Consider the following 22,461-nt stretch of genomic DNA (forward strand, 5'->3'; position numbering starts at 1 on the left):
CCTTGACGCATACGACGGATGGATTTTCTGAATGAGTTTTAAGTTCCGCCCCTGGACGGCAGAGTGACGTCTTTGGCGAGAAGACGGGTTGCTGCTCGCACTACTCACCCCCTATGGATGAGTCTTCTCTGCCCCGTGAGAGGGAAGTGTTTTTAATCTATTCCCATATGAATTGTTTGACTGTGTATTGTGTAACGGACAGCGGGTTAGAGAGGGAGGTTGGGGAATTGAGAACGGAGGAAACACGCCTTACGTGTGTTCACTGTGTGCTGTGCAGGCTGGGGTGCTATATTGAGTATTAAACACTGTGTGACGTATTGAGCGTGAAAACTCACTGTGTGTATATGAAGTGTTGTGCCTTGCGGAGTTTCCCGTGTTTCTCTTACCTGGCTCCATATCTTGTCTGTACCCGTATGATGAGTTTTAGCCTCTCTATTTGAAATAAAGTGTAAATTCTCTTTGATTAAACCGGCTGGCTGTTCTTTGACCACCGTAGGGCTGTTTTGAGGTTTATTACATATGGTTTGCGCTGCGCTGTTTAAATTGGTCAGCGCAGCGCTGGTGAGGATTGTTCGCGCCGCGCTACCCATTGGGTTTCGCTGGGAAACACGTCCGCGCTGGGAAACACGTCCGCGCTGCGCTGACGAATCGGCCGCGCGGCTTGGACCATTGAACCGCGCAGATGACATGTCAGCGCGGCGCGAGCTCTCTAAACCCCCGCTGTCTCGTCCCACTTTTGGTTTGTTTGGCTTCCCATAGAAACGGCGCGGCACCGACCGACCTCTCCACTGACTGCAACTGACAAAGCTGAGCTCCCTCTCTCGCTGTTGTTTTCACTGCTTTCAGGTGAGTTTAGTCTCTAAAATCACACAAATAATACACACAACTGTTCTTGGCACTTCTCTTACTTGTAATTGACACGCTTCTGTTGAATATTTGCTTTATAGAAATGGTTTAGTGTCTTCGGAAAAAGTCCGTTAGCATCTCAACCGTTTTCAGAAGAGGTAACGTTAAAGTTATGCTAACTTCATAGCTTGAGCTTCTGATATGAACGTTTAGTATGGAATGATATTCCGGACATTTTTCAAAAGGAATTGCAAATTGTATTTGCAATTGCGTTTTCAAATTGTGGACGCATAAAATGTGACATAATCCAAACGCAAATGCAAATCGCGCATTACCGTTTGCATTTTCATTTAAAGGGTTAGTTCGCCCATTTAAGACATGAAGTTGTATGCAATCCTTACCAGCACTATAGTGCATACACACTGACCCACTCTGTGCTCACCTCCCTGGTCAGAGTTCTGGCCGCTGGAAGTTTTTCAAGAAAGTATTCCCGGTTAGTTAACGGGGCCTCAAAACTGTGCGTTTTTACGTGAAAAAATTATATGCGTTTCAAAGCTTGATTAATTTACATCACAAAAAACACGCCAGACAAAATTCATACCTCAGTTTTAATCGGCACTATTTTCTTTCCATTTCTATCAATTCGCGCTGCTGTCAACGTCAACAGTGCGCACGTTCCGATCAGCTGTTGATAGCGCGACTCGCTGACAACATGTCTGACTACGAAACTTCTGATGATGAAACCAATTTTAGCACAATGTCAGACGGAACAGATGATGATTAAAGTAATTTTAGCACAACGCCAAAGGGATACCTTTATGAACCGGAGTATACCGATGACGTTCTTCAACCGCGGTCAAGCCAGCCGCAGTTTGAAAATACACGGTCAAGCCAGCCGCCAAAAAAAAAAAAAAAAAAAAAGCATGTGCGCCTATTACTATAAATACGGTAATCTCAGTAACAGCAGAGAAAGAACGCGCTTTCAGAGCGTTTGAGTTGCCCAGATCTATCTGTCTATCTATCTATCTATCTATCTATCTATCTATCTATCTATCTATCTATCTATCTATCTATCTTTTTTCTTTCTTTTTTCTTTCTATACATCTTCTTTTTTCTTTCTTTCTTTCTTTCTTCCTTTCTATATATCATCTTTTTTTCTATCTTTTTTTTCCTTTTTCTTTCTTTCTATCTATCTTTTTCTTTCTATCTATCTATCTATCTATCTATCTATCTATCTATCTATCTATCTATCTATCTATCTATCTATCTATCTTTTTCTTTTTTTCTTTCTTTCTTTCTTTCTTTCTTTCTTTCTTTCTTTCTATATATCATCTTTTTTTCTATCTATCTTTTTTTCCTTTTTCTTTCTTTCTTTCTATCTATCTTTTTCTATCTATCTATCTATCTATCTATCTATCTATCTATCTATCTATCTTTTTCTTTCTTTTTTCTTTCCTTCTATCTGTCTTTTTTCTTTCTTTTTTCTTTCTTTCTATATATCTTTCTTTCTTCTTTCTTTCTTTCTTTCTTTCTTTCTTTTTTTTCTTTCTTTCTTTCTTTCTTTCTTTCTTTCTTTTTCTTTCTTTTTTCTTTCTATCTATCTATCTTTTTCTTTCTTTTTTCTTTCTTTCTATCTATCTTTTTCTTTCTTTCTTTCTTTCTTTCTTTCTTTCTTTCTTTCTTTCTTTCTTTCTTTCTATCTTTTTCTTTCTTTCTTTCTTTCTTTCTTTCTTTCTTTTTCTTTCTTTTTTCTTTCTATCTATCTTTTTCTTTCTTTTTTCTTTCTATCTATCTTTTTCTTTCTTTCTTTCTTTCTTTTTTCTTTCTTTCTATCTATCTTTTTCTTTCTTTTTTCTTTCTTTCTATCTATCTTTTTCTTTCTTTCTTTCTTTCTTTCTTTCTTTCTTTCTTTCTTTCTTTTTTCTTTTTTTTCTTTTTTCTTTCTTTCTATCTATCTTTTTCTTTCTTTCTTTCTTTCTATCTATCTTTTTCTTTCTTTCTATCTTTTTCTTTCTTTCTTTCTTTTTCTATCTATCTTTTTCTTTCTTTTTTCTTTCTATCTATCTTTTTCTTTCTTTCTTTCTTTTTTCTTTCTTTCTTTCTTTCTATCTTTTTCTTTCTTTCTTTCTTTTTCTATCTATCTTTTTCTTTCTTTTTCTATCTATCTTTTTCTTTCTTTTTTCTTTCTATCTATCTTTTTCTTTCTTTCTTTCTTTTTTCTTTCTTTCTATCTATCTTTTTCTTTCTTTTTTCTTTCTTTCTTCTATCTATCTTTTTCTTTCTTTTTTCTTTCTTTCTTTCTTTCTTTTTTCTTTCTTTCTTTCTTTCTTTCTTTCTTTCTTTCTATCTTTTTCTTTCTTTCTTTCTTTTTCTATCTATCTTTTTCTTTATTTTTTCTTTCTATCTATCTTTTTCTTTCTTTCTTTCTTTTTTCTTTCTTTCTTTCTTTCTTTCTTTCTTTCTTTCTTTCTTTCTTTCTTTCTCTATCTATCTTTCTTTCTCTATCTATCTTTCTTTTTCTATCTATCTTTTTCTTTCTTTATTTTTTCTTTCTTTCTTTCTTTCTTTCTTTCTTTCTTTCTCTATCTATCTTTCTTTTTCTATCTATCTTTTTCTTTATTTTTTCTTTCTTTCTTTCTTTCTTTCTTTCTTTCTTTCTTTCTTTCTTTCTTTCTTTCTTTCTCTATCTATCTTTCTTTTTCTATCTATCTTTTTCTTTATTTTTTCTTTCTATCTATCTTTTTCTTTCTTTCTTTTTCTATCTATCTTTTTCTTTATTTTTTCTTTCTATCTTTCTTTCTTTCTTTCTTTCTTTCTTTCTATCTATCTTTTTCTTTATTTTTTCTTTCTATCTATCTTTTTCTTTCTTTCTTTTTCTATCTATCTTTTTCTTTCTTTCTTTCTTTCTTTCTTTCTTTCTTTCTTTTTCTTTCTTTCTCTATCTATCTTTCTTTTTCTATCTATCTTTTTCTTTATTTTTTCTTTCTTTCTTTCTCTATCTATCTTTCTTTTTCTATCTATCTTTTTCTTTATTTTTTCTTTCTATCTTTCTTTCTTTCTTTCTTTCTATCTATCTATCTTTTTCTTTATTTTTTCTTTCTATCTATCTTTTTCTTTCTTTCTTTTTCTATCTATCTTTTTCTTTCTTTCTTTCTTTCTTTCTTTCTTTCTTTCTTTCTTTCTTTTTCTTTCTTTCGTTTTCTTTCTTTCTTTTTCTTTCTTTCGTTTTCTATCTATCTTTTTCTTTCTTTTTTCTTTCTATCTATCTTTTTCTTTATTTTTTCTTGATTTCTATCTTTCTTTCTTTCTTCTATCTATCTTTTTCTTTATTTTTTCTTTCTTTCTTTCTTTCTTTCTTTCTTTCTTTCTTTCTTTCTTTCTTTCTTTTTCTATCTATCTTTTTCTTTATTTTTTCTTTCTATCTATCTTTTTCTTTATTTTTTCTTTCTATCTATCTTTTTCTTTCTTTCTTTCTTTTTTCTTTCTTTCTTTCTTTCTTTCTTTCTATCTTTTTCTTTATTTTTTCTTGATTTCTATCTATCTTTCTTTCTTTCTTTCTTTCTTCTATCTATCTTTTTCTTTCTTTTTTCTTTCTTTCTTTCTTTTTCTTTCTTTCTTTCTTTCTTTCTATCTTTTTCTTTCTTTCTTTCTTTCTTTTTCTATCTATCTTTTTCTTTATTTTTTCTTTCTATCTATCTTTTTCTTTATTTTTTCTTTCTATCTATCTTTTTCTTTCTTTCTTTCTTTTTTCTTTCTTTCTTTCTTTCTTTCTTTCTATCTTTTTCTTTATTTTTTCTTGATTTCTATCTATCTTTCTTTCTTTCTTTCTTTCTTCTATCTATCTTTTTCTTTCTTTTTTCTTTCTTTCTTTCTTTTTCTTTCTTTCTTTCTTTCTTTCTATCTTTTTCTTTCTTTCTTTCTTTCTTTTTCTATCTATCTTTTTCTTTATTTTTTCTTTCTATCTATCTTTTTCTTTATTTTTTCTTTCTATCTATCTTTTTCTTTCTTTCTTTCTTTCTTTCTTTCTTTCTTTCTCTATCTATCTTTCTTTTTCTATCTATCTTTTTCTTTATTTTTTCTTTCTATCTATCTTTTTCTTTCTTTCTTTCTTTCTTTCTTTCTTTTTCTATCTATCTTTTTCTATCTATCTTTTTCTTTCTTTTTTCTTTCTATCTATCTTTTTCTTTCTTTCTTTTTCTATCTATCTTTTTCTTTCTTTTTTCTTTCTTTCTTTCTTTCTTTCTTTCTTTCTCTATCTATCTTTCTTTTTCTATCTATCTTTTTCTTTCTTTTTTCTTTCTATCTTTCTTTCTTTCTTTCTTTCTTTCTTTCTTTCTTTTTCTATCTATCTTTTTCTTTCTTTTTTCTTTCTTTCTTTCTTTCTTTTTCTTTCTTTCTTTCTTTTTCTATCTATCTTTTTTTTCTTTTTTCTTTCTATCTATCTTTTTCTATCTTTCTTTCTTTCTTTCTTTCTTTCTTTTTCTTTCTTTCTTTTTTTCTTTCTATCTATCTTTTTCTTTCTTTCTATCTTTTTCTTTCTTTTTTCTTTTTTCTTTCTTTTTCTTTCTTTTTCTTTCTTTTTTCTTTTTATCTATCTTTTTTCTTTCTTTCTTTTTTTTCTTTCTTTCTTTCTTTCTTTTTTCTTTCTATCTTTTTCTTTCTTTCTTTTTCTTTCTTTTTTCTTTCTTTCTTTCTTTCTTTCTTTCTTTCTTTCTTTCTATCTATCTTTTTCTTTCTATCTATCTTTTTCTTTCTTTTTTCTTGATTTCTTTCTTTCTTTCTTTCTTTCTTTTTCTTTCTTTTTCTTTCTTTTTTCTTTCTTTCTTTCTTTCTTTCTTTCTTCTATCTATCTTTTTCTTTCTTTCTTTCTTTCTTTCTTTCTTTCTTTCTTTCTTTCTTTCTTTCTTTCTATCTATCTTTGTTCTATGTATGCATGTATGTATCTCTATCTATCTATATATCTATCTTTCTTTCTATCTTTTTGGTTTGTTTGTTTGTTTCTCTTTCTTTCTTTCTATCTTTCTATCTATGTATATCTATATGTCTGTCTGTCTGTCTAAGATTATACAGTATGATGCCATGTTTTGAGATTTTTTTGTATGTTACTCTGTTATCCTTTTTATTTACACTCGTGTCTTCTTTGACAGTTGTCTATTTCTTTGACTTATGTTTTGTTTTTTCTTTACAGGTAACACCTCAAGACATTTTTTTTATGTAGAGGTTTACAGCATAATTATTTGCAAAAAGTATATAAAATAAAATATAGACTCTTTCTAAATGCCTCTTGTTTTTATTTGTTTACAGTAAATGAGAGTTTCTCTTGAATTCAATGTCCCATACAGTGTGCACACCTCATTTCAAACCATTTTACTGCAGCATTTTGGAGATATATCACATTTTACTACTTCAGATGTCTATAAAGTTTCCATTTCTTATAAGTAGAAAAAAGTAAATGCCAGTTCTCATAATGGACATCCCATACTGTATACACACCTCATATCAAACCATTTTACAGCAGCATTTTGGAGATATGTCACTTTATTCTGCTTTAAACACCTATAAAAACCTAATTTCAAATAAGTAGGAGAAAAGAATGGGCAGTCCTTATAGGGGACGTTTCCATACAGTATACACACCTCATATCCAACCATTTTACTGCAGCATTTTGGAGATATGTCACTTTATTCTACTTTAGACGCCTATAAAAACCTAATTTCTAATAAGTAGAGGAAAAGAATGGCCAGTTCGGGGACGTCCCATACTGTATACACACCTCATATCAAACCATTTTACTGCAGCATTTTGGAGATATATGCCATTATTCTACTTTAAACACCTATAAAAACCTAATTTCTAATAAGTAGAGAAAAAGAATGGCCAGTTCTTATAGGGGACGTCCCATACAGTATACACACCTCATATCAAACCATTTTACTGCAGCATTTTGGAGATATATGCCATTATTCTACTTTAAACACCTATAAAAACCTAATTTCTAATAAGTAGAGAAAAAGAATGGCCAGTTCTTATAGGGGATGTCCCATACAGTATACACACCTCATATCAAACAATTTTACTGCAGCATTTTGGAGATATGTCACTTTATTCTACTTTAAACAACTATAAAAACCTCATTTCTAATAAGTAGAGGAAAAGAATTGGCAGTTCTTATAGGGGACGTCCCATACAGTATACACACCTCATATCAAACCATTTTACTGCAGCATTTTGGAAATATATGCCACTATTGTACTTTAAATACCTATAAAAACCTAATTGTTAATAAGTAGAGGAAAAGAATGGCCAGTTCTTATAGGGGACGTCCCATACTGTATACACACCTCATATCAAACCATTTTACTGCAGCATTTTGGAGATATATACAATTATTCTACTTTAAACACCTATAAAAACCAAATTTTTAATAAGTAGAGGAAAAGAATGGCCAGTTCTTGTAGGGGACGTCCCATACTGTATACACACCTCATATCAAACCATTTTACTGCAGCATTTTGGAGATATGTCACTTTATTCTACTTTAAACACCTATAAAAACCTCATTTCTAATAAGTAGAGGAAAAGAATGGCCAGTTCTTATAGGGGACGTCCCATACAGTATACACACCTCATATCAAACCATTTTACTGCAGCATTTTGGAGATATGTCACTTTATTCTACTTTAAACACCTATAAAAACCTCATTTCTAATAATTAGATGAAAAGAATGGCCAGTTCTTATAGGGGACGTCCCATACAGTATACACACCTCATATCAAACCATTTTACTGCAGCATTTTGGAAATATGTCACTTTATTCTACTTTAGACGCCTATAAAAACCTCATTTCTAATAAGTAGAGGAAAAGAATGGCCAGTTCTTATAGGGGACGTCCCATACAGTATACACACCTCATATCAAACCATTTTACTGCAGCATTTTGGAGATATGTCACTTTATTCTACTTTAAACACCTATAAAAACCTCATTTCTAATAAGTAGAGGAAAAGAATGGCCAGTTCTTATAGGGGACGTCCCATACAGTATACACACCTCATATCAAACCATTTCACTGCAGCATTTTGGAGATATGTCACTTTATTCAACTTTAGATGCCTATAAAAACCTCATTTCTAATAAGTAGAAGAAAAGAATGGCCAGTTCTTATAGAAGACGTCCCATACAGCATACACACCTCATATCAAACCATTTCACTGCAGCATTTTGGAGATATGTCACTTTATTCAACTTTAGATGCCTATAAAAACCTAATTTCTAATAAGTAGAAGAAAAGAATGGCCAGTTCTTATAGGGGACGTCCCATACAGTATACACACCTCATATCAAACCATTTTACTGCAGCATTTTGGAGTTATGTCACATTTTATTACTTCAGAGGCCTATAAAGACCTAATTTCTAATAAGTAGAAAAAACTAATGGTCAGTTCTTATAGGGGACGTCCCATACAGTATACATGCCTCATATCAAACCATTTTACTGTAGCATTTTGGAGTTTTGTCACAGTTCACACTTCAAAGGCCTATAAAGACCACATTTCTAATAAGTAGAAAAAAAAGAATGGTCAGTCCTTATAGGGGACATCCCATACAGTATACATTCCTCATATCAAACCATTTTACTGCAGCATTTTGGAGTTATGTCACATTTTACTACTTTAGAGGCCTATAAAGACCTCATTTCTAATAAGTAGAAAAAAAAAAAGGTCAGTCCTTATAGGGGACATCCCATACAGTATGCACACCTCATATCAAACCATTTTACTGCAGCATTTTGGAAATATGTCACTTTATTCAAATTTAGACGCCTATAAAAACCTCATTTCTAATAAGTAGAAAAAACTAATGGTCAGTCCTTATAGGGGACATCCCATACAGTATACATGCCTCATATCAAACCATTTTACTGCAGCATTTTGGAGTTATGTCACATTTTATTACTTCAGAGGCCTATAAAGACCTCATTTCTAATAAGTAGAAAAAACTAATGGTCAGTCCTTATAGGGGACTGCCCATACAGTATGCACACCTCATATCAAACCATTTTACTGCAGCATTTTGGAGATATATGCCACTATTCTACTTTAAACACTTATAAAAACCTAATTGTTAATAAGTCAAGTCAAGTCAAGTCAAGTTTATTTATATAGCGCTTTTCACAACATAGGTTGTATCAAAGCAGCTTCACAGTAATAAAACAATACATCAATGTTTGTTTCTAGTGGAACGTCCACGTTTGGTAATGCTGATCAATAGTATCGTTGATTGATTAATTAAATTAAATATTCCCAAATATCCCCAACTGAGCAAGCCAAAGGCAACAGTGGCAAGGAACCGAAAAACTCCATCAGGTGACCTAATGGAGAAAAAAAAAACCTTGGGAGAACCCGGGCTCAGTCGGGGGCCAGTTCTCCTCTGGCGTTTATGAACTAGAGGTCGGATTTAACTGTAAGATTAAAAGTATTATATGAATGCCTGGCTGAAGAGATGCGTCTTTAATCTAGTTTTAAACTGGGAGAGCGAGTCTGAGCAACGAACAGTATCAGGAAGGCTATTCCAGAGTTTTGGAGCTAAATGTGAAAATGCTCTCCCTCCTTTGGTGGATCTGGATATCCTAGGTATGACCAAAAGCCTCGAATTTACTGACCTTAAAGAGCGCAATGGATTATAGGGCGATAGAAGATCGGTTAAATAGACTGGAGCTAAGCCGTTTAGGGCTTTATAAGTCAGTAGCAATACCTTGTAATTAATACGGAACTTTATAGGTAGCCAATGTAGTGATGATAAAATTGGTGTTATATGATCATATTTTCTTGATCTAGTTAGAACTCTAGCGGCGGCATTTTGGACTAACTGTAGCTTGTTTATTAAGGATGCAGGACAACCAGCCAATAAAGCATTACAGTAATCTAGTCTCGAGGTCATGAATGCATGAACTAACTTTTCTGCATCAGAAACAGATAGCATATTACGTAGCTTAGCAATGTTTCTAAGGTGGAAAAAGGCTGTTCTTGTAACATATGAAATATGATTTTCAAAAGACAGGTTGCAGTCTAATATAACACCCAGGTCTTTTACTGTAGAGGATGAAGTAACAGGACATCCTACGATGTTAAAGTTGTATTGTAAGAGGTTTTGTGGGTGGTTTTTTGAACCGATGATTAGTACCTCTGTCTTGTCTGGATTTAATAAAAGAAAATTGCGCGTCATCCAATCTTTTATATCTTTAACACACTCTGTCAATTTGGATAATTTAGCGTTTTCATCTGGCCGTGATGAAATATAGATTTGAGTGTCATCAGCATAACAATGGAAACTAATTCCATGTTTCCTTATAATATTTCCAAGTGGCAGCATATATATTGAGAATAATAGAGGGCCTAACACAGATCCCTGCGGCACTCCATAGTTTACTGGAGTTATGATCGATTTTTCTCCATTTAAATAAACAAAATGGTAGCGGTCAGATAAATACGATCTAAACCAGCTTAGTGCTTGTCCTTGAACACCAGTATAATTTTGTAGTCGATCTAAGAGTATTGTATGATCTATAGTATCGAACGCAGCACTAAGATCAAGTAAAACTAGTATTGAGATACAGCCTAGGTCAGAAGATAAAAGTAAATCATTTGTAATTTTAACAAGCGCAGTTTCAGTGCTATGATGCGGCCTGAATCCAGACTGAAACTTTTCATAGATGTCATTTTCTTGCAAGAAAGAGCCCAGTTGAGCGGACACAGCTTTTTCTAGTATTTTAGACATAAAAGGTAGATTTGAAATGGGTCTATAATTTGCTAGATTATGTGGATCTAATTGTGGTTTCTTAATGAGAGGTTTTATAACTGCCAGTTTAAATGTTCTTGGAACATAACCTAAAGATAAAGACGAGTTAATAATATTGAGGAGAGGCTCCTCCACTATAGGTAACACTTCTTTCAAAAGTTTAGTTGGTATAGGATCTAGTAAACATGTTGTTGTTTTAGATGAAGTGATAAGTTTATTTAACTCTTTTTGTTCTATAGTTGTAAAGCATTGTAATTGTTCTTGCGGGGTGATAATTGAGGCTGAATTATAAGACGCAATTGAGGATTGAACGTTTACAATTGTGGTTCTGATGTTTTCTATTTTCTCAGTGAAGAACTTCATGAAATCATTACTACTTAACTGGAACGGAATATTTTGTTCAGGAGACATCTGTTTATTTGTTAGTCTAGCCACAGTGTTAAATAAGAACCTAGGATTGTTTTGGTTGTTTTCTATTAGTTTGCGGAGATGCTCAGCCCTGGCCTCTTTTAGGGCCTTTTTGTAACGTGACATACTGTCTTTCCATGCGATTCTAAAGACCTCTAAGTTAGTTTTTCTCCATTTACGCTCTAAATTACGGGTTTCTCTCTTTAGAACATGCGTAGTATTGTTGTACCATGGTGCTTTACTTTTCTCTCTAACCTTTCTTAATCTAATGGGTGCAACAATATCCAATGATCCAGAGAGAATGGTGCTCATAGTGCTAGTTAATTCCTCAAGTTCATCTGTTTGTTTAGGTTCACTGAGCAGCTGAGACAGATCAGATAAGCTATTTGAAAAATTATCTATGGTAGATGGAAGGATTGTTCTGCCTAATCGATAACGCGGCGCAGCATGACATATTACAGGAGTACGTAATATGCAAGTTACCATGTAATGGTCAGTGACATCGTCACTTTGTGGAATGATATCTATATCGGTTGGATCGGTTCCATGTGATATAATTAAATCGAGTGTATGATTAAAACGATGAGTTGGTCCGGTAACGTTTTGCTTGACCCCAAAGGAGTTTAATAAATCTGTAAACGCAGCCCCTAGCGCATCATTTGAATTATCTACGTGGATATTAAAGTCTCCAACAATTAATGCTTTATCGAAATTAACTAATAGGTCTGAGAGAAAATCTGCAAACTCTTTTAGGAAATCAGCGTAAGGCCCAGGCGGTCTATATACGGTAGCCAAGGCTAGAGATAATAGGGATGTTTTTCTAGCATCTAAGAGCGTAACATTTAGTACAAGTACTTCAAACGAAATAAACTTATAGCCCGTTTTCTGAGTAACATTGAGAATATCTCTATAGATTGTTGCAACACCGCCGCCACGACCAATCAGACGGGGCTCGTGCTTATAGGAGTATCCTGATGGAGTAGACTCATTTAGACCGAAATAATCATTTGGTTTAAGCCAGGTTTCAGTAAGGCAAAGTACATCGAAGCTATTATCTGTGACTATTTCATTTACAATAACTGCCTTAGGTGTGAGTGATCTAATGTTTAGAAGACCTAGCTTTAGAAATTGTTTTTGATTACTAATAGCAACATTTTCTGGTTTAATAACAATTAGATTTTTTCTAGATCCTGCAGTAGATTTATTATTTAATCTCACTAAACGAGGAATAGACACAGTTTCTATGCAATGTTCTACACTATTTATATCAGTTAAATTGGTGCAGCAGAGACTATGATTTGGACTTTTGGTTACTAGTCAAAAGGTATTTAACATTTTGGAGATGTTATCTGACAGAAGATCCGATCCGAATCTGCTTGGGTGTAAGCCATCAGCACGGTAAAGCCTAGGACGCTCCCAAAACAGATTCCAATTATTTACAAAGAGTAGTTTCTGCTCATTGCACCATGACATTAACCATTCGTTTAGCGCGAATAATCTACTAAACTTTTCATGACCTAGACGGTACGTGGGAAGCGGTCCTGACACAATGATCGTTATATCAGGCGATGTGCTGCGTACCGTATCGATCAGATTCCTGAAGTCTTTCTTCAGAACTTCCGTCTGGCGCAGCCTGATGTCGTTCACTCCCGCGTGCAAGACCACAGTTCCGACGCGCTCGTTATCGTTCAGAATCTCGGGAACGCGAGCGGCGATTTCAGAAACACGAGCACCAGGAAAGCAGTGACTATGCACCTTACTTTTATTTAACGTAGCGTGTACGTGTCGAACGATGGAATCGCCAATGATCACAGCATCGCGTTCTGTTTCGCGAAGAGGGGAGAAGCGGTTTTGTGTGGATATCTCGAAAACCGGGAGGGTCGGAGAGAGTTTTCTTGGTCTAGGCCTGACTCGCGTCTTCCGCTGCGGAAATATCCAGGCTTCGTGGTGGCATGTTGGAGCCGGAGTGAACGAGACCATGGCTGATCGCGACCTCGACGCTCGCCGATGTTGAGAAACGCACGGAGTAGACGAGGTCGGAGTTAGCGGGTTAGTAACGTTAATCTCTGATTTGTGTGCATCCGCGCGTGATGTTTCAAGAGCCAAACGCCGGTCTATCAGCTCGGCCTGTCTCACTAAAAGGTCGTGGATCTGTTTCTCAACAGCTTCCAGCTCAGACTGCACCGCGTGCAGCTCAAATGTGTCTTCACCTGCACCAAAAGGTAGACCACTTACATCTAATATATTCGCCATTTTAACAGATGGACAGTACGTTAAGTTAGCAACGACGCTACCAGTGATGCTATCAATATTAATACTAATTTATGGCTGAAGTCTTGGATATAATCCGTCTTTTTAGTGGTACGGTGTAGAGTAGACGCACGATAGGCGAAAAAAAATGTTTGTTTGTAAATGAGTGCGGAGAAGACGCGTTCAGCCGTGATCCACGGACGTAACCTATAAGAGTATCCAGCGTTGGATCACTAGGCTTGAGACACGTCTGCTCAACAGTCCGCGTTGTAACTATGAGGTGAGGAAAAGTAGAAAATGTTCGTTGTAAATGAGTTTAGAGAGAAATCAAGAATTATAAATCAATCGAGCTCCAAAGACAACAACGCGTTCAGACGCGACGCATGCGCATTCGAAACAGGAAAAGGAAATGAAAAAGATTTCCTCTTGTTAATAAGTACAGGAAAAGAATGGCCAGTTCTTATAGGGGACGTCCCATACAGCATACACACCTCATATCAAACCATTTCACTGCAGCATTTTGGAGATATGTCACTTTATTCTACTTTAAACATCTATAAAAACCTCATTTCTAATAAGTAGAGGAAAAGAATGGCCAGTTCTTATAGGGGACGTCCCATACTGTATACACACCTCATATCAAACAATTTCACTGCAGCATTTTGGAGATATGTCACTTTATTCTACTTTAAACATCTATAAAAACCTCATTTCTAATAAGTAGAGGAAAAGAATGGCCAGTTCTTATAGGGGACGTCCCATACAGTATACACACCTCATATCAAACCATTTCACTGCAGCATTTTGGAGATATGTCACTTTATTCAACTTTAGATACCTATAAAAACCTCATTTCTAATAAGTAGAGGAAAAGAATGGCCAGTTCTTATAGAGGATGTCCCATACTGTATACACACCTCATATCAAACCATTTTACTGCAGCATTTTGGAGATATGTCTCATTATTTTACTTTAGATGCCTATAAAAACCTCATTTCTAATAAGTAGAGGAAAAGAATGGCCAGTTCTTATAGAGGATGTCCCATACTGTATACACACCTAATATCAAACCATTTTACTGCAGCATTTTGGAGATATGTCTCATTATTTTACTTTAGATGCCTATAAAAACCTAATTTCTAATAAGTAGAGGAAAAGAATGGCCAGTTCTTATAGGGAATGTCCCATACAGTATACACACCTCATATCAAACCATTTTACTGCAGCATTTTGGAGTTATGTCACTTTATTCAACTTTAAACACCTATAAAAACCTCATTTTTAATAAGTAGAAGAAAAGAATGGCCAGTTCTTATAGAGGACGTCCCATACTGTATACACACCTCATATCAAACCATTTTACTGCAGCATTTTGGAGATATGTCACTTTATTCTACTTTAAACATCCATAAAAACCTAATTTCTAATAAGTAGAAGAAAAGAATGGCCAGTTCTTATAGGGGACGTCCCATACAATATACACACCTCATATCAAACCATTTTACTGCAGCATTTTGGAGATATGTCTCATTATTTGACTTTAGATGCCTATAAAAACCTCATTTCTAATTAGTAGAAGAAAAGAATGGCCAGTTCTTATAGGGGACGTCCCATACAGTATACACACCTCATATCAAACCATTTTACTGCAGCATTTTGGAGTTATGTCACTTTATTCTACTTTAAACACCTATAAAAACCTCATTTCTAATAAGTAGAGGAAAAGAATGGCCAGTTCTTATAGGGGACGTCCCATACAGTATACACACCTCATATCAAACCATTTTACTGCAGCATTTTGGAAATATGTCAGATATTATTACTTCAGAGGCCTATAAAGACCTTCATTTCTAATGAGTAGAAAAGACTAATGGTCAGTTCTTATAGGGGACGTCCCATACAGTATACATGCCTCATATCAAACCATTTTACTGTAGAATTTTGGAGTTTTGTCACAGTTTACATCTTCAAAGGCCTATAAAGACCTCATTTCTAATAAGTAGAAAAAAATAATGGTCAGTCCTTATAGGGGACGTCCCATACAGTATACATTCCTCATATCAAACCATTTTACTGCAGCATTTTGGAGATATGTCACTTTATTCAAATTTAGACACCTATAAAAACCTCATTTCTAATAAGTAGAGGAAAAGAATGGTCAGTTCTTATAGGGGACGTCCCATACAGTATACACACCTCATATCAAACCATTTTACTGCAGCATTTTGGAGATATATGCCATTATTCTACTTTAAACACCTATAAAAACCTAATTTCTAATAAGTAGAGAAAAAGAATGGCCAGTTCTTATAGGGGACGTCCCATACAGTATACACACCTCATATCAAACCATTTTACTGCAGCATTTTGGAGATATGTCACTTTATTCAACTTTAGACGCCTATAAAAACCTCATTTCAAAGAAGTAGAGAAAAAGAATGGCCAGTTCTTATAGGGGACGTCCCATACAGTATACACACCTCATATCAAACCATTTTACTGCAGCATTTTGGAGATATATACCATTATTCTACTTTAAACACCTATAAAAACCTAATTTCTAATAAGTAGAGGAAAAGAATGGGCAGTTCTTATAGGGGACGTCCCATACTGTATACACACCTCATATCAAACCATTTTACTGCAGCATTTTGGAAATATGTCACTTTATTCTACTTTAAACACCTATAAAAACCTAATTTCTAATAAGTAGAGGAAAAGAATGGCCAGTTCTTATAGGGGACGTCCCATACTGTATACACACCTCATATCAAACCATTTTACTGCAGCATTTTGGAGATATGTCACTTTATTCAACTTTAGATGCCTATAAAAACCTCATTTCAAAGAAGTAGAGAAAAAGAATGGCCAGTTCTTATAGGGGACGTCCCATACAGTATACACACCTCATATCAAACCATTTTACTGCAGCATTTTGGAGATATATACCATTATTCTACTTTAAACACCTATAAAAACCTAATTTCTAATAAGTAGAGGAAAAGAATGGCCAGTTCTTATAGGGGATGTCCCATACGGTATACACACCTCATATCAAACCATTTTACTGCAGCATTTTGGAGATATGTCACTTTATTCTACTTTAGACGCCTATAAAAACCTAATTTCTAATAAGTAGAAGAAAAGAATGGCCAGTTCTTATAGGGGACGTCCCATAATGTATACACACCTCATATCAAACCATTTTAATGTAGCATTTTGGAGATATGTCACTTTATTCTACTTTAAACACATATAAAGGCCTCATTTCTAATAAGTAACAACTTATACAAATAATTAAAATTTTCTGTCACATACTGCTCTGACAGGGTTGAGGATCCAAACACAGTCAAATGGTCAAAACACGGGTCATATAATACAAAAAACAATAAGGCTGAAAACACAGGCAAACAGGGGAATCCCGGAAACTTGAAATAAGAAAAAAAAACATGACACAGAACACCAGAATAACAATTAGAAACACAAAAGACTTTGCAAAGATTGAGTGCAAAACAGGGTAATGACACACAACTGGAAGTAATTAAGCCTAATGTGTCCACGCAATGGGTTATGGGAAATGAAGCGTGGTCAGAAAACAAAGGAGACGGGAGTACACTCTGGTGGAGATCATGGGCCCTCCAGCTGGTGGTTGTGACACATTTTTTTAAGTGACACCAGTGCATCAAATCAAAAATGCTAAATCAGCACATTCACCAAGAATTCATGGTCTTTTATTATTTCACTAAAGCTGCCTTTTATTTTATTTTATTATTGACATTATCTGTTTAATATAAAGTCATATGATAAAATTGCCATTTGTGGCCCTTTAATAAAGCACTTACACTTATAACTAAACTTTATAAAGACATAATTTTAGCAAATAAATGTAGCTTACATGAATTTGTTACAGCATGACCAACGCTCAGACACTATTGGATGTACTTCAACAATTTTTTTTTTTTTTTTTTCTTAAATTGATCTATTTTATTAATGTCCTTTTCTGAAAAGTTATGTTTTGAAATTAAAACAAAATCACAACAATCACGGATATACTTTTTATTTTATTTATTTATTTATTTATTTATTTTGTGACGTACATTAGCCATATTATATTTCATTGTTGGTAGGCTACTTATGCATTACCACCATCATGAGTTGCCGCAGAAAAGGGTAAGTGTTAATTCTGTGCAATAATTTGAAGAGATGTGTAAATACATTTGGGCATGGGTATTAATTTATGATTATCAATGACTGATTAATGCGTGCATTATTTTATTACCCTAAAAAGTGAATATTGATCAGAAATAATGTGACAGAACAGTTGAGGGGAAACAGTGCAACTTTTTTTCTGTTCCTTAATAAACTGTTTTAGTCCATAATATTGTTTCTTCGATTTACATATTCTGAAATGCATACTATTATTGTATGTACACACGCAAATTTCATTTACAAATGTGTTTATTTAGCCTATGATAGCCTATGTGTAGTTCTGAGGTAAGCAACTTATTCAGTCATAAGCACGGGAAATTTTTAAGTGAGGTGCTGTTGGGACAACGCCTGGGAACGTGCTGGTAATTGAAGTTATTTTTTTTATTTAAAACAAAATCAACAACACACACACACACACACACACACACACACACACACACACACACACACACACACACACACACACACACATGTGTATATATTTACTTTTTAATATTTTATGTACATTTGTATATGTATTTCATTCTCCATACTTATGCATTACCACCATCATGAGTTGCAAAAGAAAATAGTAATCGGTAGCCTAATTATGTGAAATAATTTGAATAGATGCATAAATATCTATATTTGGGCATGGGTATTAATATATGATTAACAATGACTGATTAATGCCTACTTTTCTCTACTACCCGTAAAAAGTGAATATGGGTCAGAAAAAATGTTAAAGGAACACTCCACCGTTTTTTTAAATAGGGCTTATTCACCTTCTTTCCTACATTTAGATAGGTGGGCAAATGCATTTTTGTCTCAGTGCATGCATTGTTTTAGTTTGACAGGGTCGGCGCTAGCTTAGCTTAGCATAATGAATGGAATCCTTTGTTGCCAGCTAGCATGTCATGAGTAAAAGTGATATAAAAAATAAAAAAAACCCACCTAATTACTTCTTGTGGCCTGCGTATTCACAACAAGTACAAATAGTGATGCAGATTAACACTAGGCGATTTCCTAGGCAGATATTGACTTATATATTAAGGACTATATTGGGGGAAGCACAGGCGTGATATCTCTGCACCCAAGTAGCAGTGCTTCGCCTGTGCTTCCCCCTAATATAGTCCCAAGTCAATATCTGCCTAGGAAATCGCCTAGTGTTAATCTGCATCGCTATTTGTACTTGTTGTGAATACGCAGGCCACAAGAAGTAATTAGGTGGGTTTTTTAAAAAATTTTATATCACTTTTACTCAGGACATGCTAGCTGGCAACAAAGGATTCCATTCATTATGCTAAGCTAAGCTAGTGCCGACCCTGTCAAACTAAAACAATGCATGCACTGAGACAAAAATGCATTTGCCCACCTATCTAAATGTAGGAAAGAAGGTGAATAAGCCCTCTTTCAAAAAACGGTGGAGTGTTCCTTTAACAGATAACAATTACACTTTTTTAAAATTAGCCAACTTAATTAAACTGGTTTATTCCATAGCTAATATGGTGGGGCACATATTCAGAAATGGATATTATTATATTGTCCATAGATATGTGTGTAATTTACAATTCTGAGGTGATTTACTTCTTCAGTCATAAGCGCGGGCATTTTTTAAGTGAGGTGCTGAAGGGACAGCGCCCTGCGCCCGGGAACGGAAATTCGCAGACTGAGATGAAAATTTCATCCTGTAGTTTTAGTCTTGAAACAAGAAAAATAGTAAAAATAATAATAATAAATTTAAATTTGCATTGATTTATATTTTTAATTCATAAATTGTCATTAATAATATAGTAATGATGAGTGGAATTTTTAAATAATTACAAGTTTGTCATTGCGCAATAGCTGGCCACATGAGGACTCAATGAAATTAAACGAGCCCATGCGTTGAGAAATGGAGCGATTGTAGAAAAATTATCGTCAGGTGCGCTTTTATGACATGTAAACATCAGGCTACTTGAAAACTATACTATAATTATTTTAAATTATGAACTTCTTTTGATTAATTAATATAATTAATAATTATGAATAATTTTTTTTTATTTAATTGCTACTTTCAATAGGCCTATGAATAACTGCAATTGTAGTTGTTTCATAGATGGCATATTAATAAAATATAATTTTGATCTATCATGTTTAGCTTTATGTTCAATCATTACATTGATAATTTAAAATCGCTAATAAGAATAAACATTGAATGTTGGTTTTCTACCTTTACAGAATATATTTCTTTTCAACATTTGGAAAGGTAAGCCTACATTTTATATTTTCAAATACAGTGGCCACAAACTTTATTTAGAGACTTTGGAAAATTTTTTGTAAAGTTACATTTGAAAATACATAAATTCCACAGAGTTATTGTACTAAATATCAAACTCAGTAACATCTTCCAACAAATTATGCAATTGTGTGTATTGGTCAGAACCATTTTAATTTCCACAATTATTCATTAAACTATTTAACCAACTGTTATCATCTTTTTTTTGTCTCTTCACAAATACTGTATTTAAAAAATAGGGCAGTTGTGTAGTTTACTAAAATAATCTGTTCCATAAAGACTGATCAGCTTTTGTTTTTGAAAATGTCCTTTGAATATATCAGTTCTATTACAATGAATGTGAAAAAAAAACAAAAAAAACATATGTTGATAGTTTGCTGAATGTTATTAAATTATAATGTATTCATTTATTTTATTTCTTTGAAAGATTCATACTTATTTACATATTTTTTCTCCATACATTCAGCGTCGTAAAATCGAGCTTACCTTAAAAGACATACAACATGCTTTACATCCATATGGATCCGGAACAGATGTAAGTGCATATCTCTCCAATGGCACTTGGGGGAATCTTTGCAAAGACTTGCAAATTCCAAATACCCCTTCCAATAGGATTCGACTTAAAAATGCATGTCTTGCAAACTTGCAGGTAATAAAAAAAAAAAAACATGCACATCACATTCCCTTTTAATGTGGATAACCAGTTTCATTGTTTATATAATGTCAATGTAAAATTAAAATTAAATTAAAATTTGATATTAATAAGATTCAATAATTAAATATGATTTTTGAATAATATAAAGAAACCTAAAGGTTACATATTGAAGCTCAATAAATAAGTAATACATTTAACAGGACCTTACTATTGTCACATTCACCGTCTGTCATCGTCCTGTCTGCACTACACTTCCCAGAGTCCTCAGTCATCATCACCTGCACCTGGTCCTCATCACCATCATCATCACTGTCACCTGTTGTTTCTGTCATTTCCCTGTGTATTTAAGTTCCTCTGTTTCAGTCTTCAGTGTCGGTCAATGTTTGTGGTAATGTTTGTGCACTAGCACACTGTACTGCTTGTTTTCATGTTGGGAAAATTAAACCTTTGTTATTATTTGTACTTCGACTTCGCGCCTCCATCATCTTCATCTTCATCTTCAACCTAGAAAGCGTTACAGATTGACCGACCCAAAAAATAGGCTCTAAAGGATGGACCCAGTCACGAAACTCTGCTCCATCTTCCAGGAGGAACGCCCCATAGAGGGCTATGTGGGTGAGTTTGTGGAATTTTGCCACCTGGCTCCACTCAACGACAGGGAACTGAAGGACTGTTTTTGGTTGGGTCTGGACCTAGAAGTAGGTTTATATTTGCCAGATGTAGACCCCAATTGTACTCTGGCCCAGTATATTGACTTTGTTTTATTATGCTGTGGATCGCCCTTCACCGTGGGCGAATCGGCGCCTTCTCCGTTGGTTCCGTCCAGCCCAGAGCCCTCATCGCTGGTCTCGTCCAGCACAAAGCCCTCGCCGCTGGTCCCGTCCAGCTCAGAGCCCTCTTTGCCACTGGTCCCGTCCAGCTCAGAGCCCTCTTCGCCGCTGGTCCCGTCCAGCTCAACGATTTCTTCGCCGCTGGTCCCGTCCAGCGCAGAGCCCCCTTCGCCGCTGGTCCCGTCCAGCACTGAGCCCCCTTCACCGCTGGTCCCGTCCAGCACTGAGCCCCCTTCACCGCTGGTCCCGTCCAGCACTGAGCCCCCTTCACCGCTGGTCCCGACCAGCACTGAGCCCTCTTCACCGTTGGTCCCGACCAGCACTGAGCCCTCTTCACCGCTGGTCCTGCCCAGCACAAAGCCTTCACCGCTGGTCCTGCCCAGCACAAAGCCTTCACCGCTGGTCCTGCCCAGCACAAAGCCTTCACCGCTGGTCCTGCCCAGCACAAAGCCTTCACCGCTGGTCCTGCCCAGCACAAAGCCTTCACCGCTGGTCCTGCCCAGCACAAAGCCTTCACCGCTGGTCCTGCCCAGCACAAAGCCTTCACCGCTGGTCCTGCCCAGCACAAAGCCTTCACCGCTGGTCCTGCCCAGCACCGAGCCCTCGTCGCTGGATCTGCCCAGCACCGAGCCCTCGTCGCTGGATCTGCCCAGCACGAGCCCTCATCGCTGTCCAGCACCGAGCCCTCTCTGGTACCCGGGACTTTTCCCAAATATTTTTTTTGGGGGGGGCCATAGGGCTCCGTCCTGGCCACTCGAGGGGCCATGGCCACCTGAGGGGTCCTCACCACCATGGCCACCTGAAGGGTCTCCACCACCATGGCCACCTGAAGGGTCTTCACCGCCGTGGCCACCTGAAGGGTCTTCTCCGCCGTGGCCACCTGAAGGGTCTTCACCGCCGTGGCCACCCGAAGGGTCCCGCACCGCCGTGGCCACCCGAAGGGTCCCGCACCACCGTGGCCACCCGAAGGGTCCGCACCGCCGTGGCCACCCGAAGGGTCCGCACCGCCATGGCCACCCGAAGGGTCCGCACAGCCATGGCCACCCGAAGGGTCCGCACCGCCAGGGCCTTATCCTCAACCTGCACCGCCTTGGTCCTGTCTTCAACCTGCACCGCCTTGGTCCTGTCTTCAACCTGCACCGCCTTGGTTCTGTCTTCTGTCTGCACTGTCGTGATCACCTCTGTCTGTCCTGCCACCATCCTGGAG

The 22,461-nt window shown here is 35.6% G+C and overlaps 1 long non-coding RNA gene across 2 annotated transcripts in view; it reads left to right on the forward strand.

The window, feature by feature from the left end:
- Nucleotides 1–768: 768 nt before the first annotated feature.
- LOC307174254 overlaps nucleotides 769–22,461 on the forward strand; it is a 59,782-nt gene continuing 38,089 nt past the window's right edge. The window contains exons 1-2 of one of the 2 annotated variants that reach the window (XR_013823971.1): nucleotides 769–846; nucleotides 948–1,004. This is a non-coding gene — a long non-coding RNA (uncharacterized lncRNA). Of the gene's footprint in view, nucleotides 1,005–22,461 lie in introns of both variants that reach the window. The other variant, XR_013823970.1, reaches the window with a different exon arrangement.

This window comes from Squalius cephalus (assembly GCF_949319135.1).
Source record: "Squalius cephalus genome assembly, chromosome: 16".
In the NCBI taxonomy this organism is placed as follows: Eukaryota; Metazoa; Chordata; class Actinopteri; order Cypriniformes; family Leuciscidae; genus Squalius; species Squalius cephalus.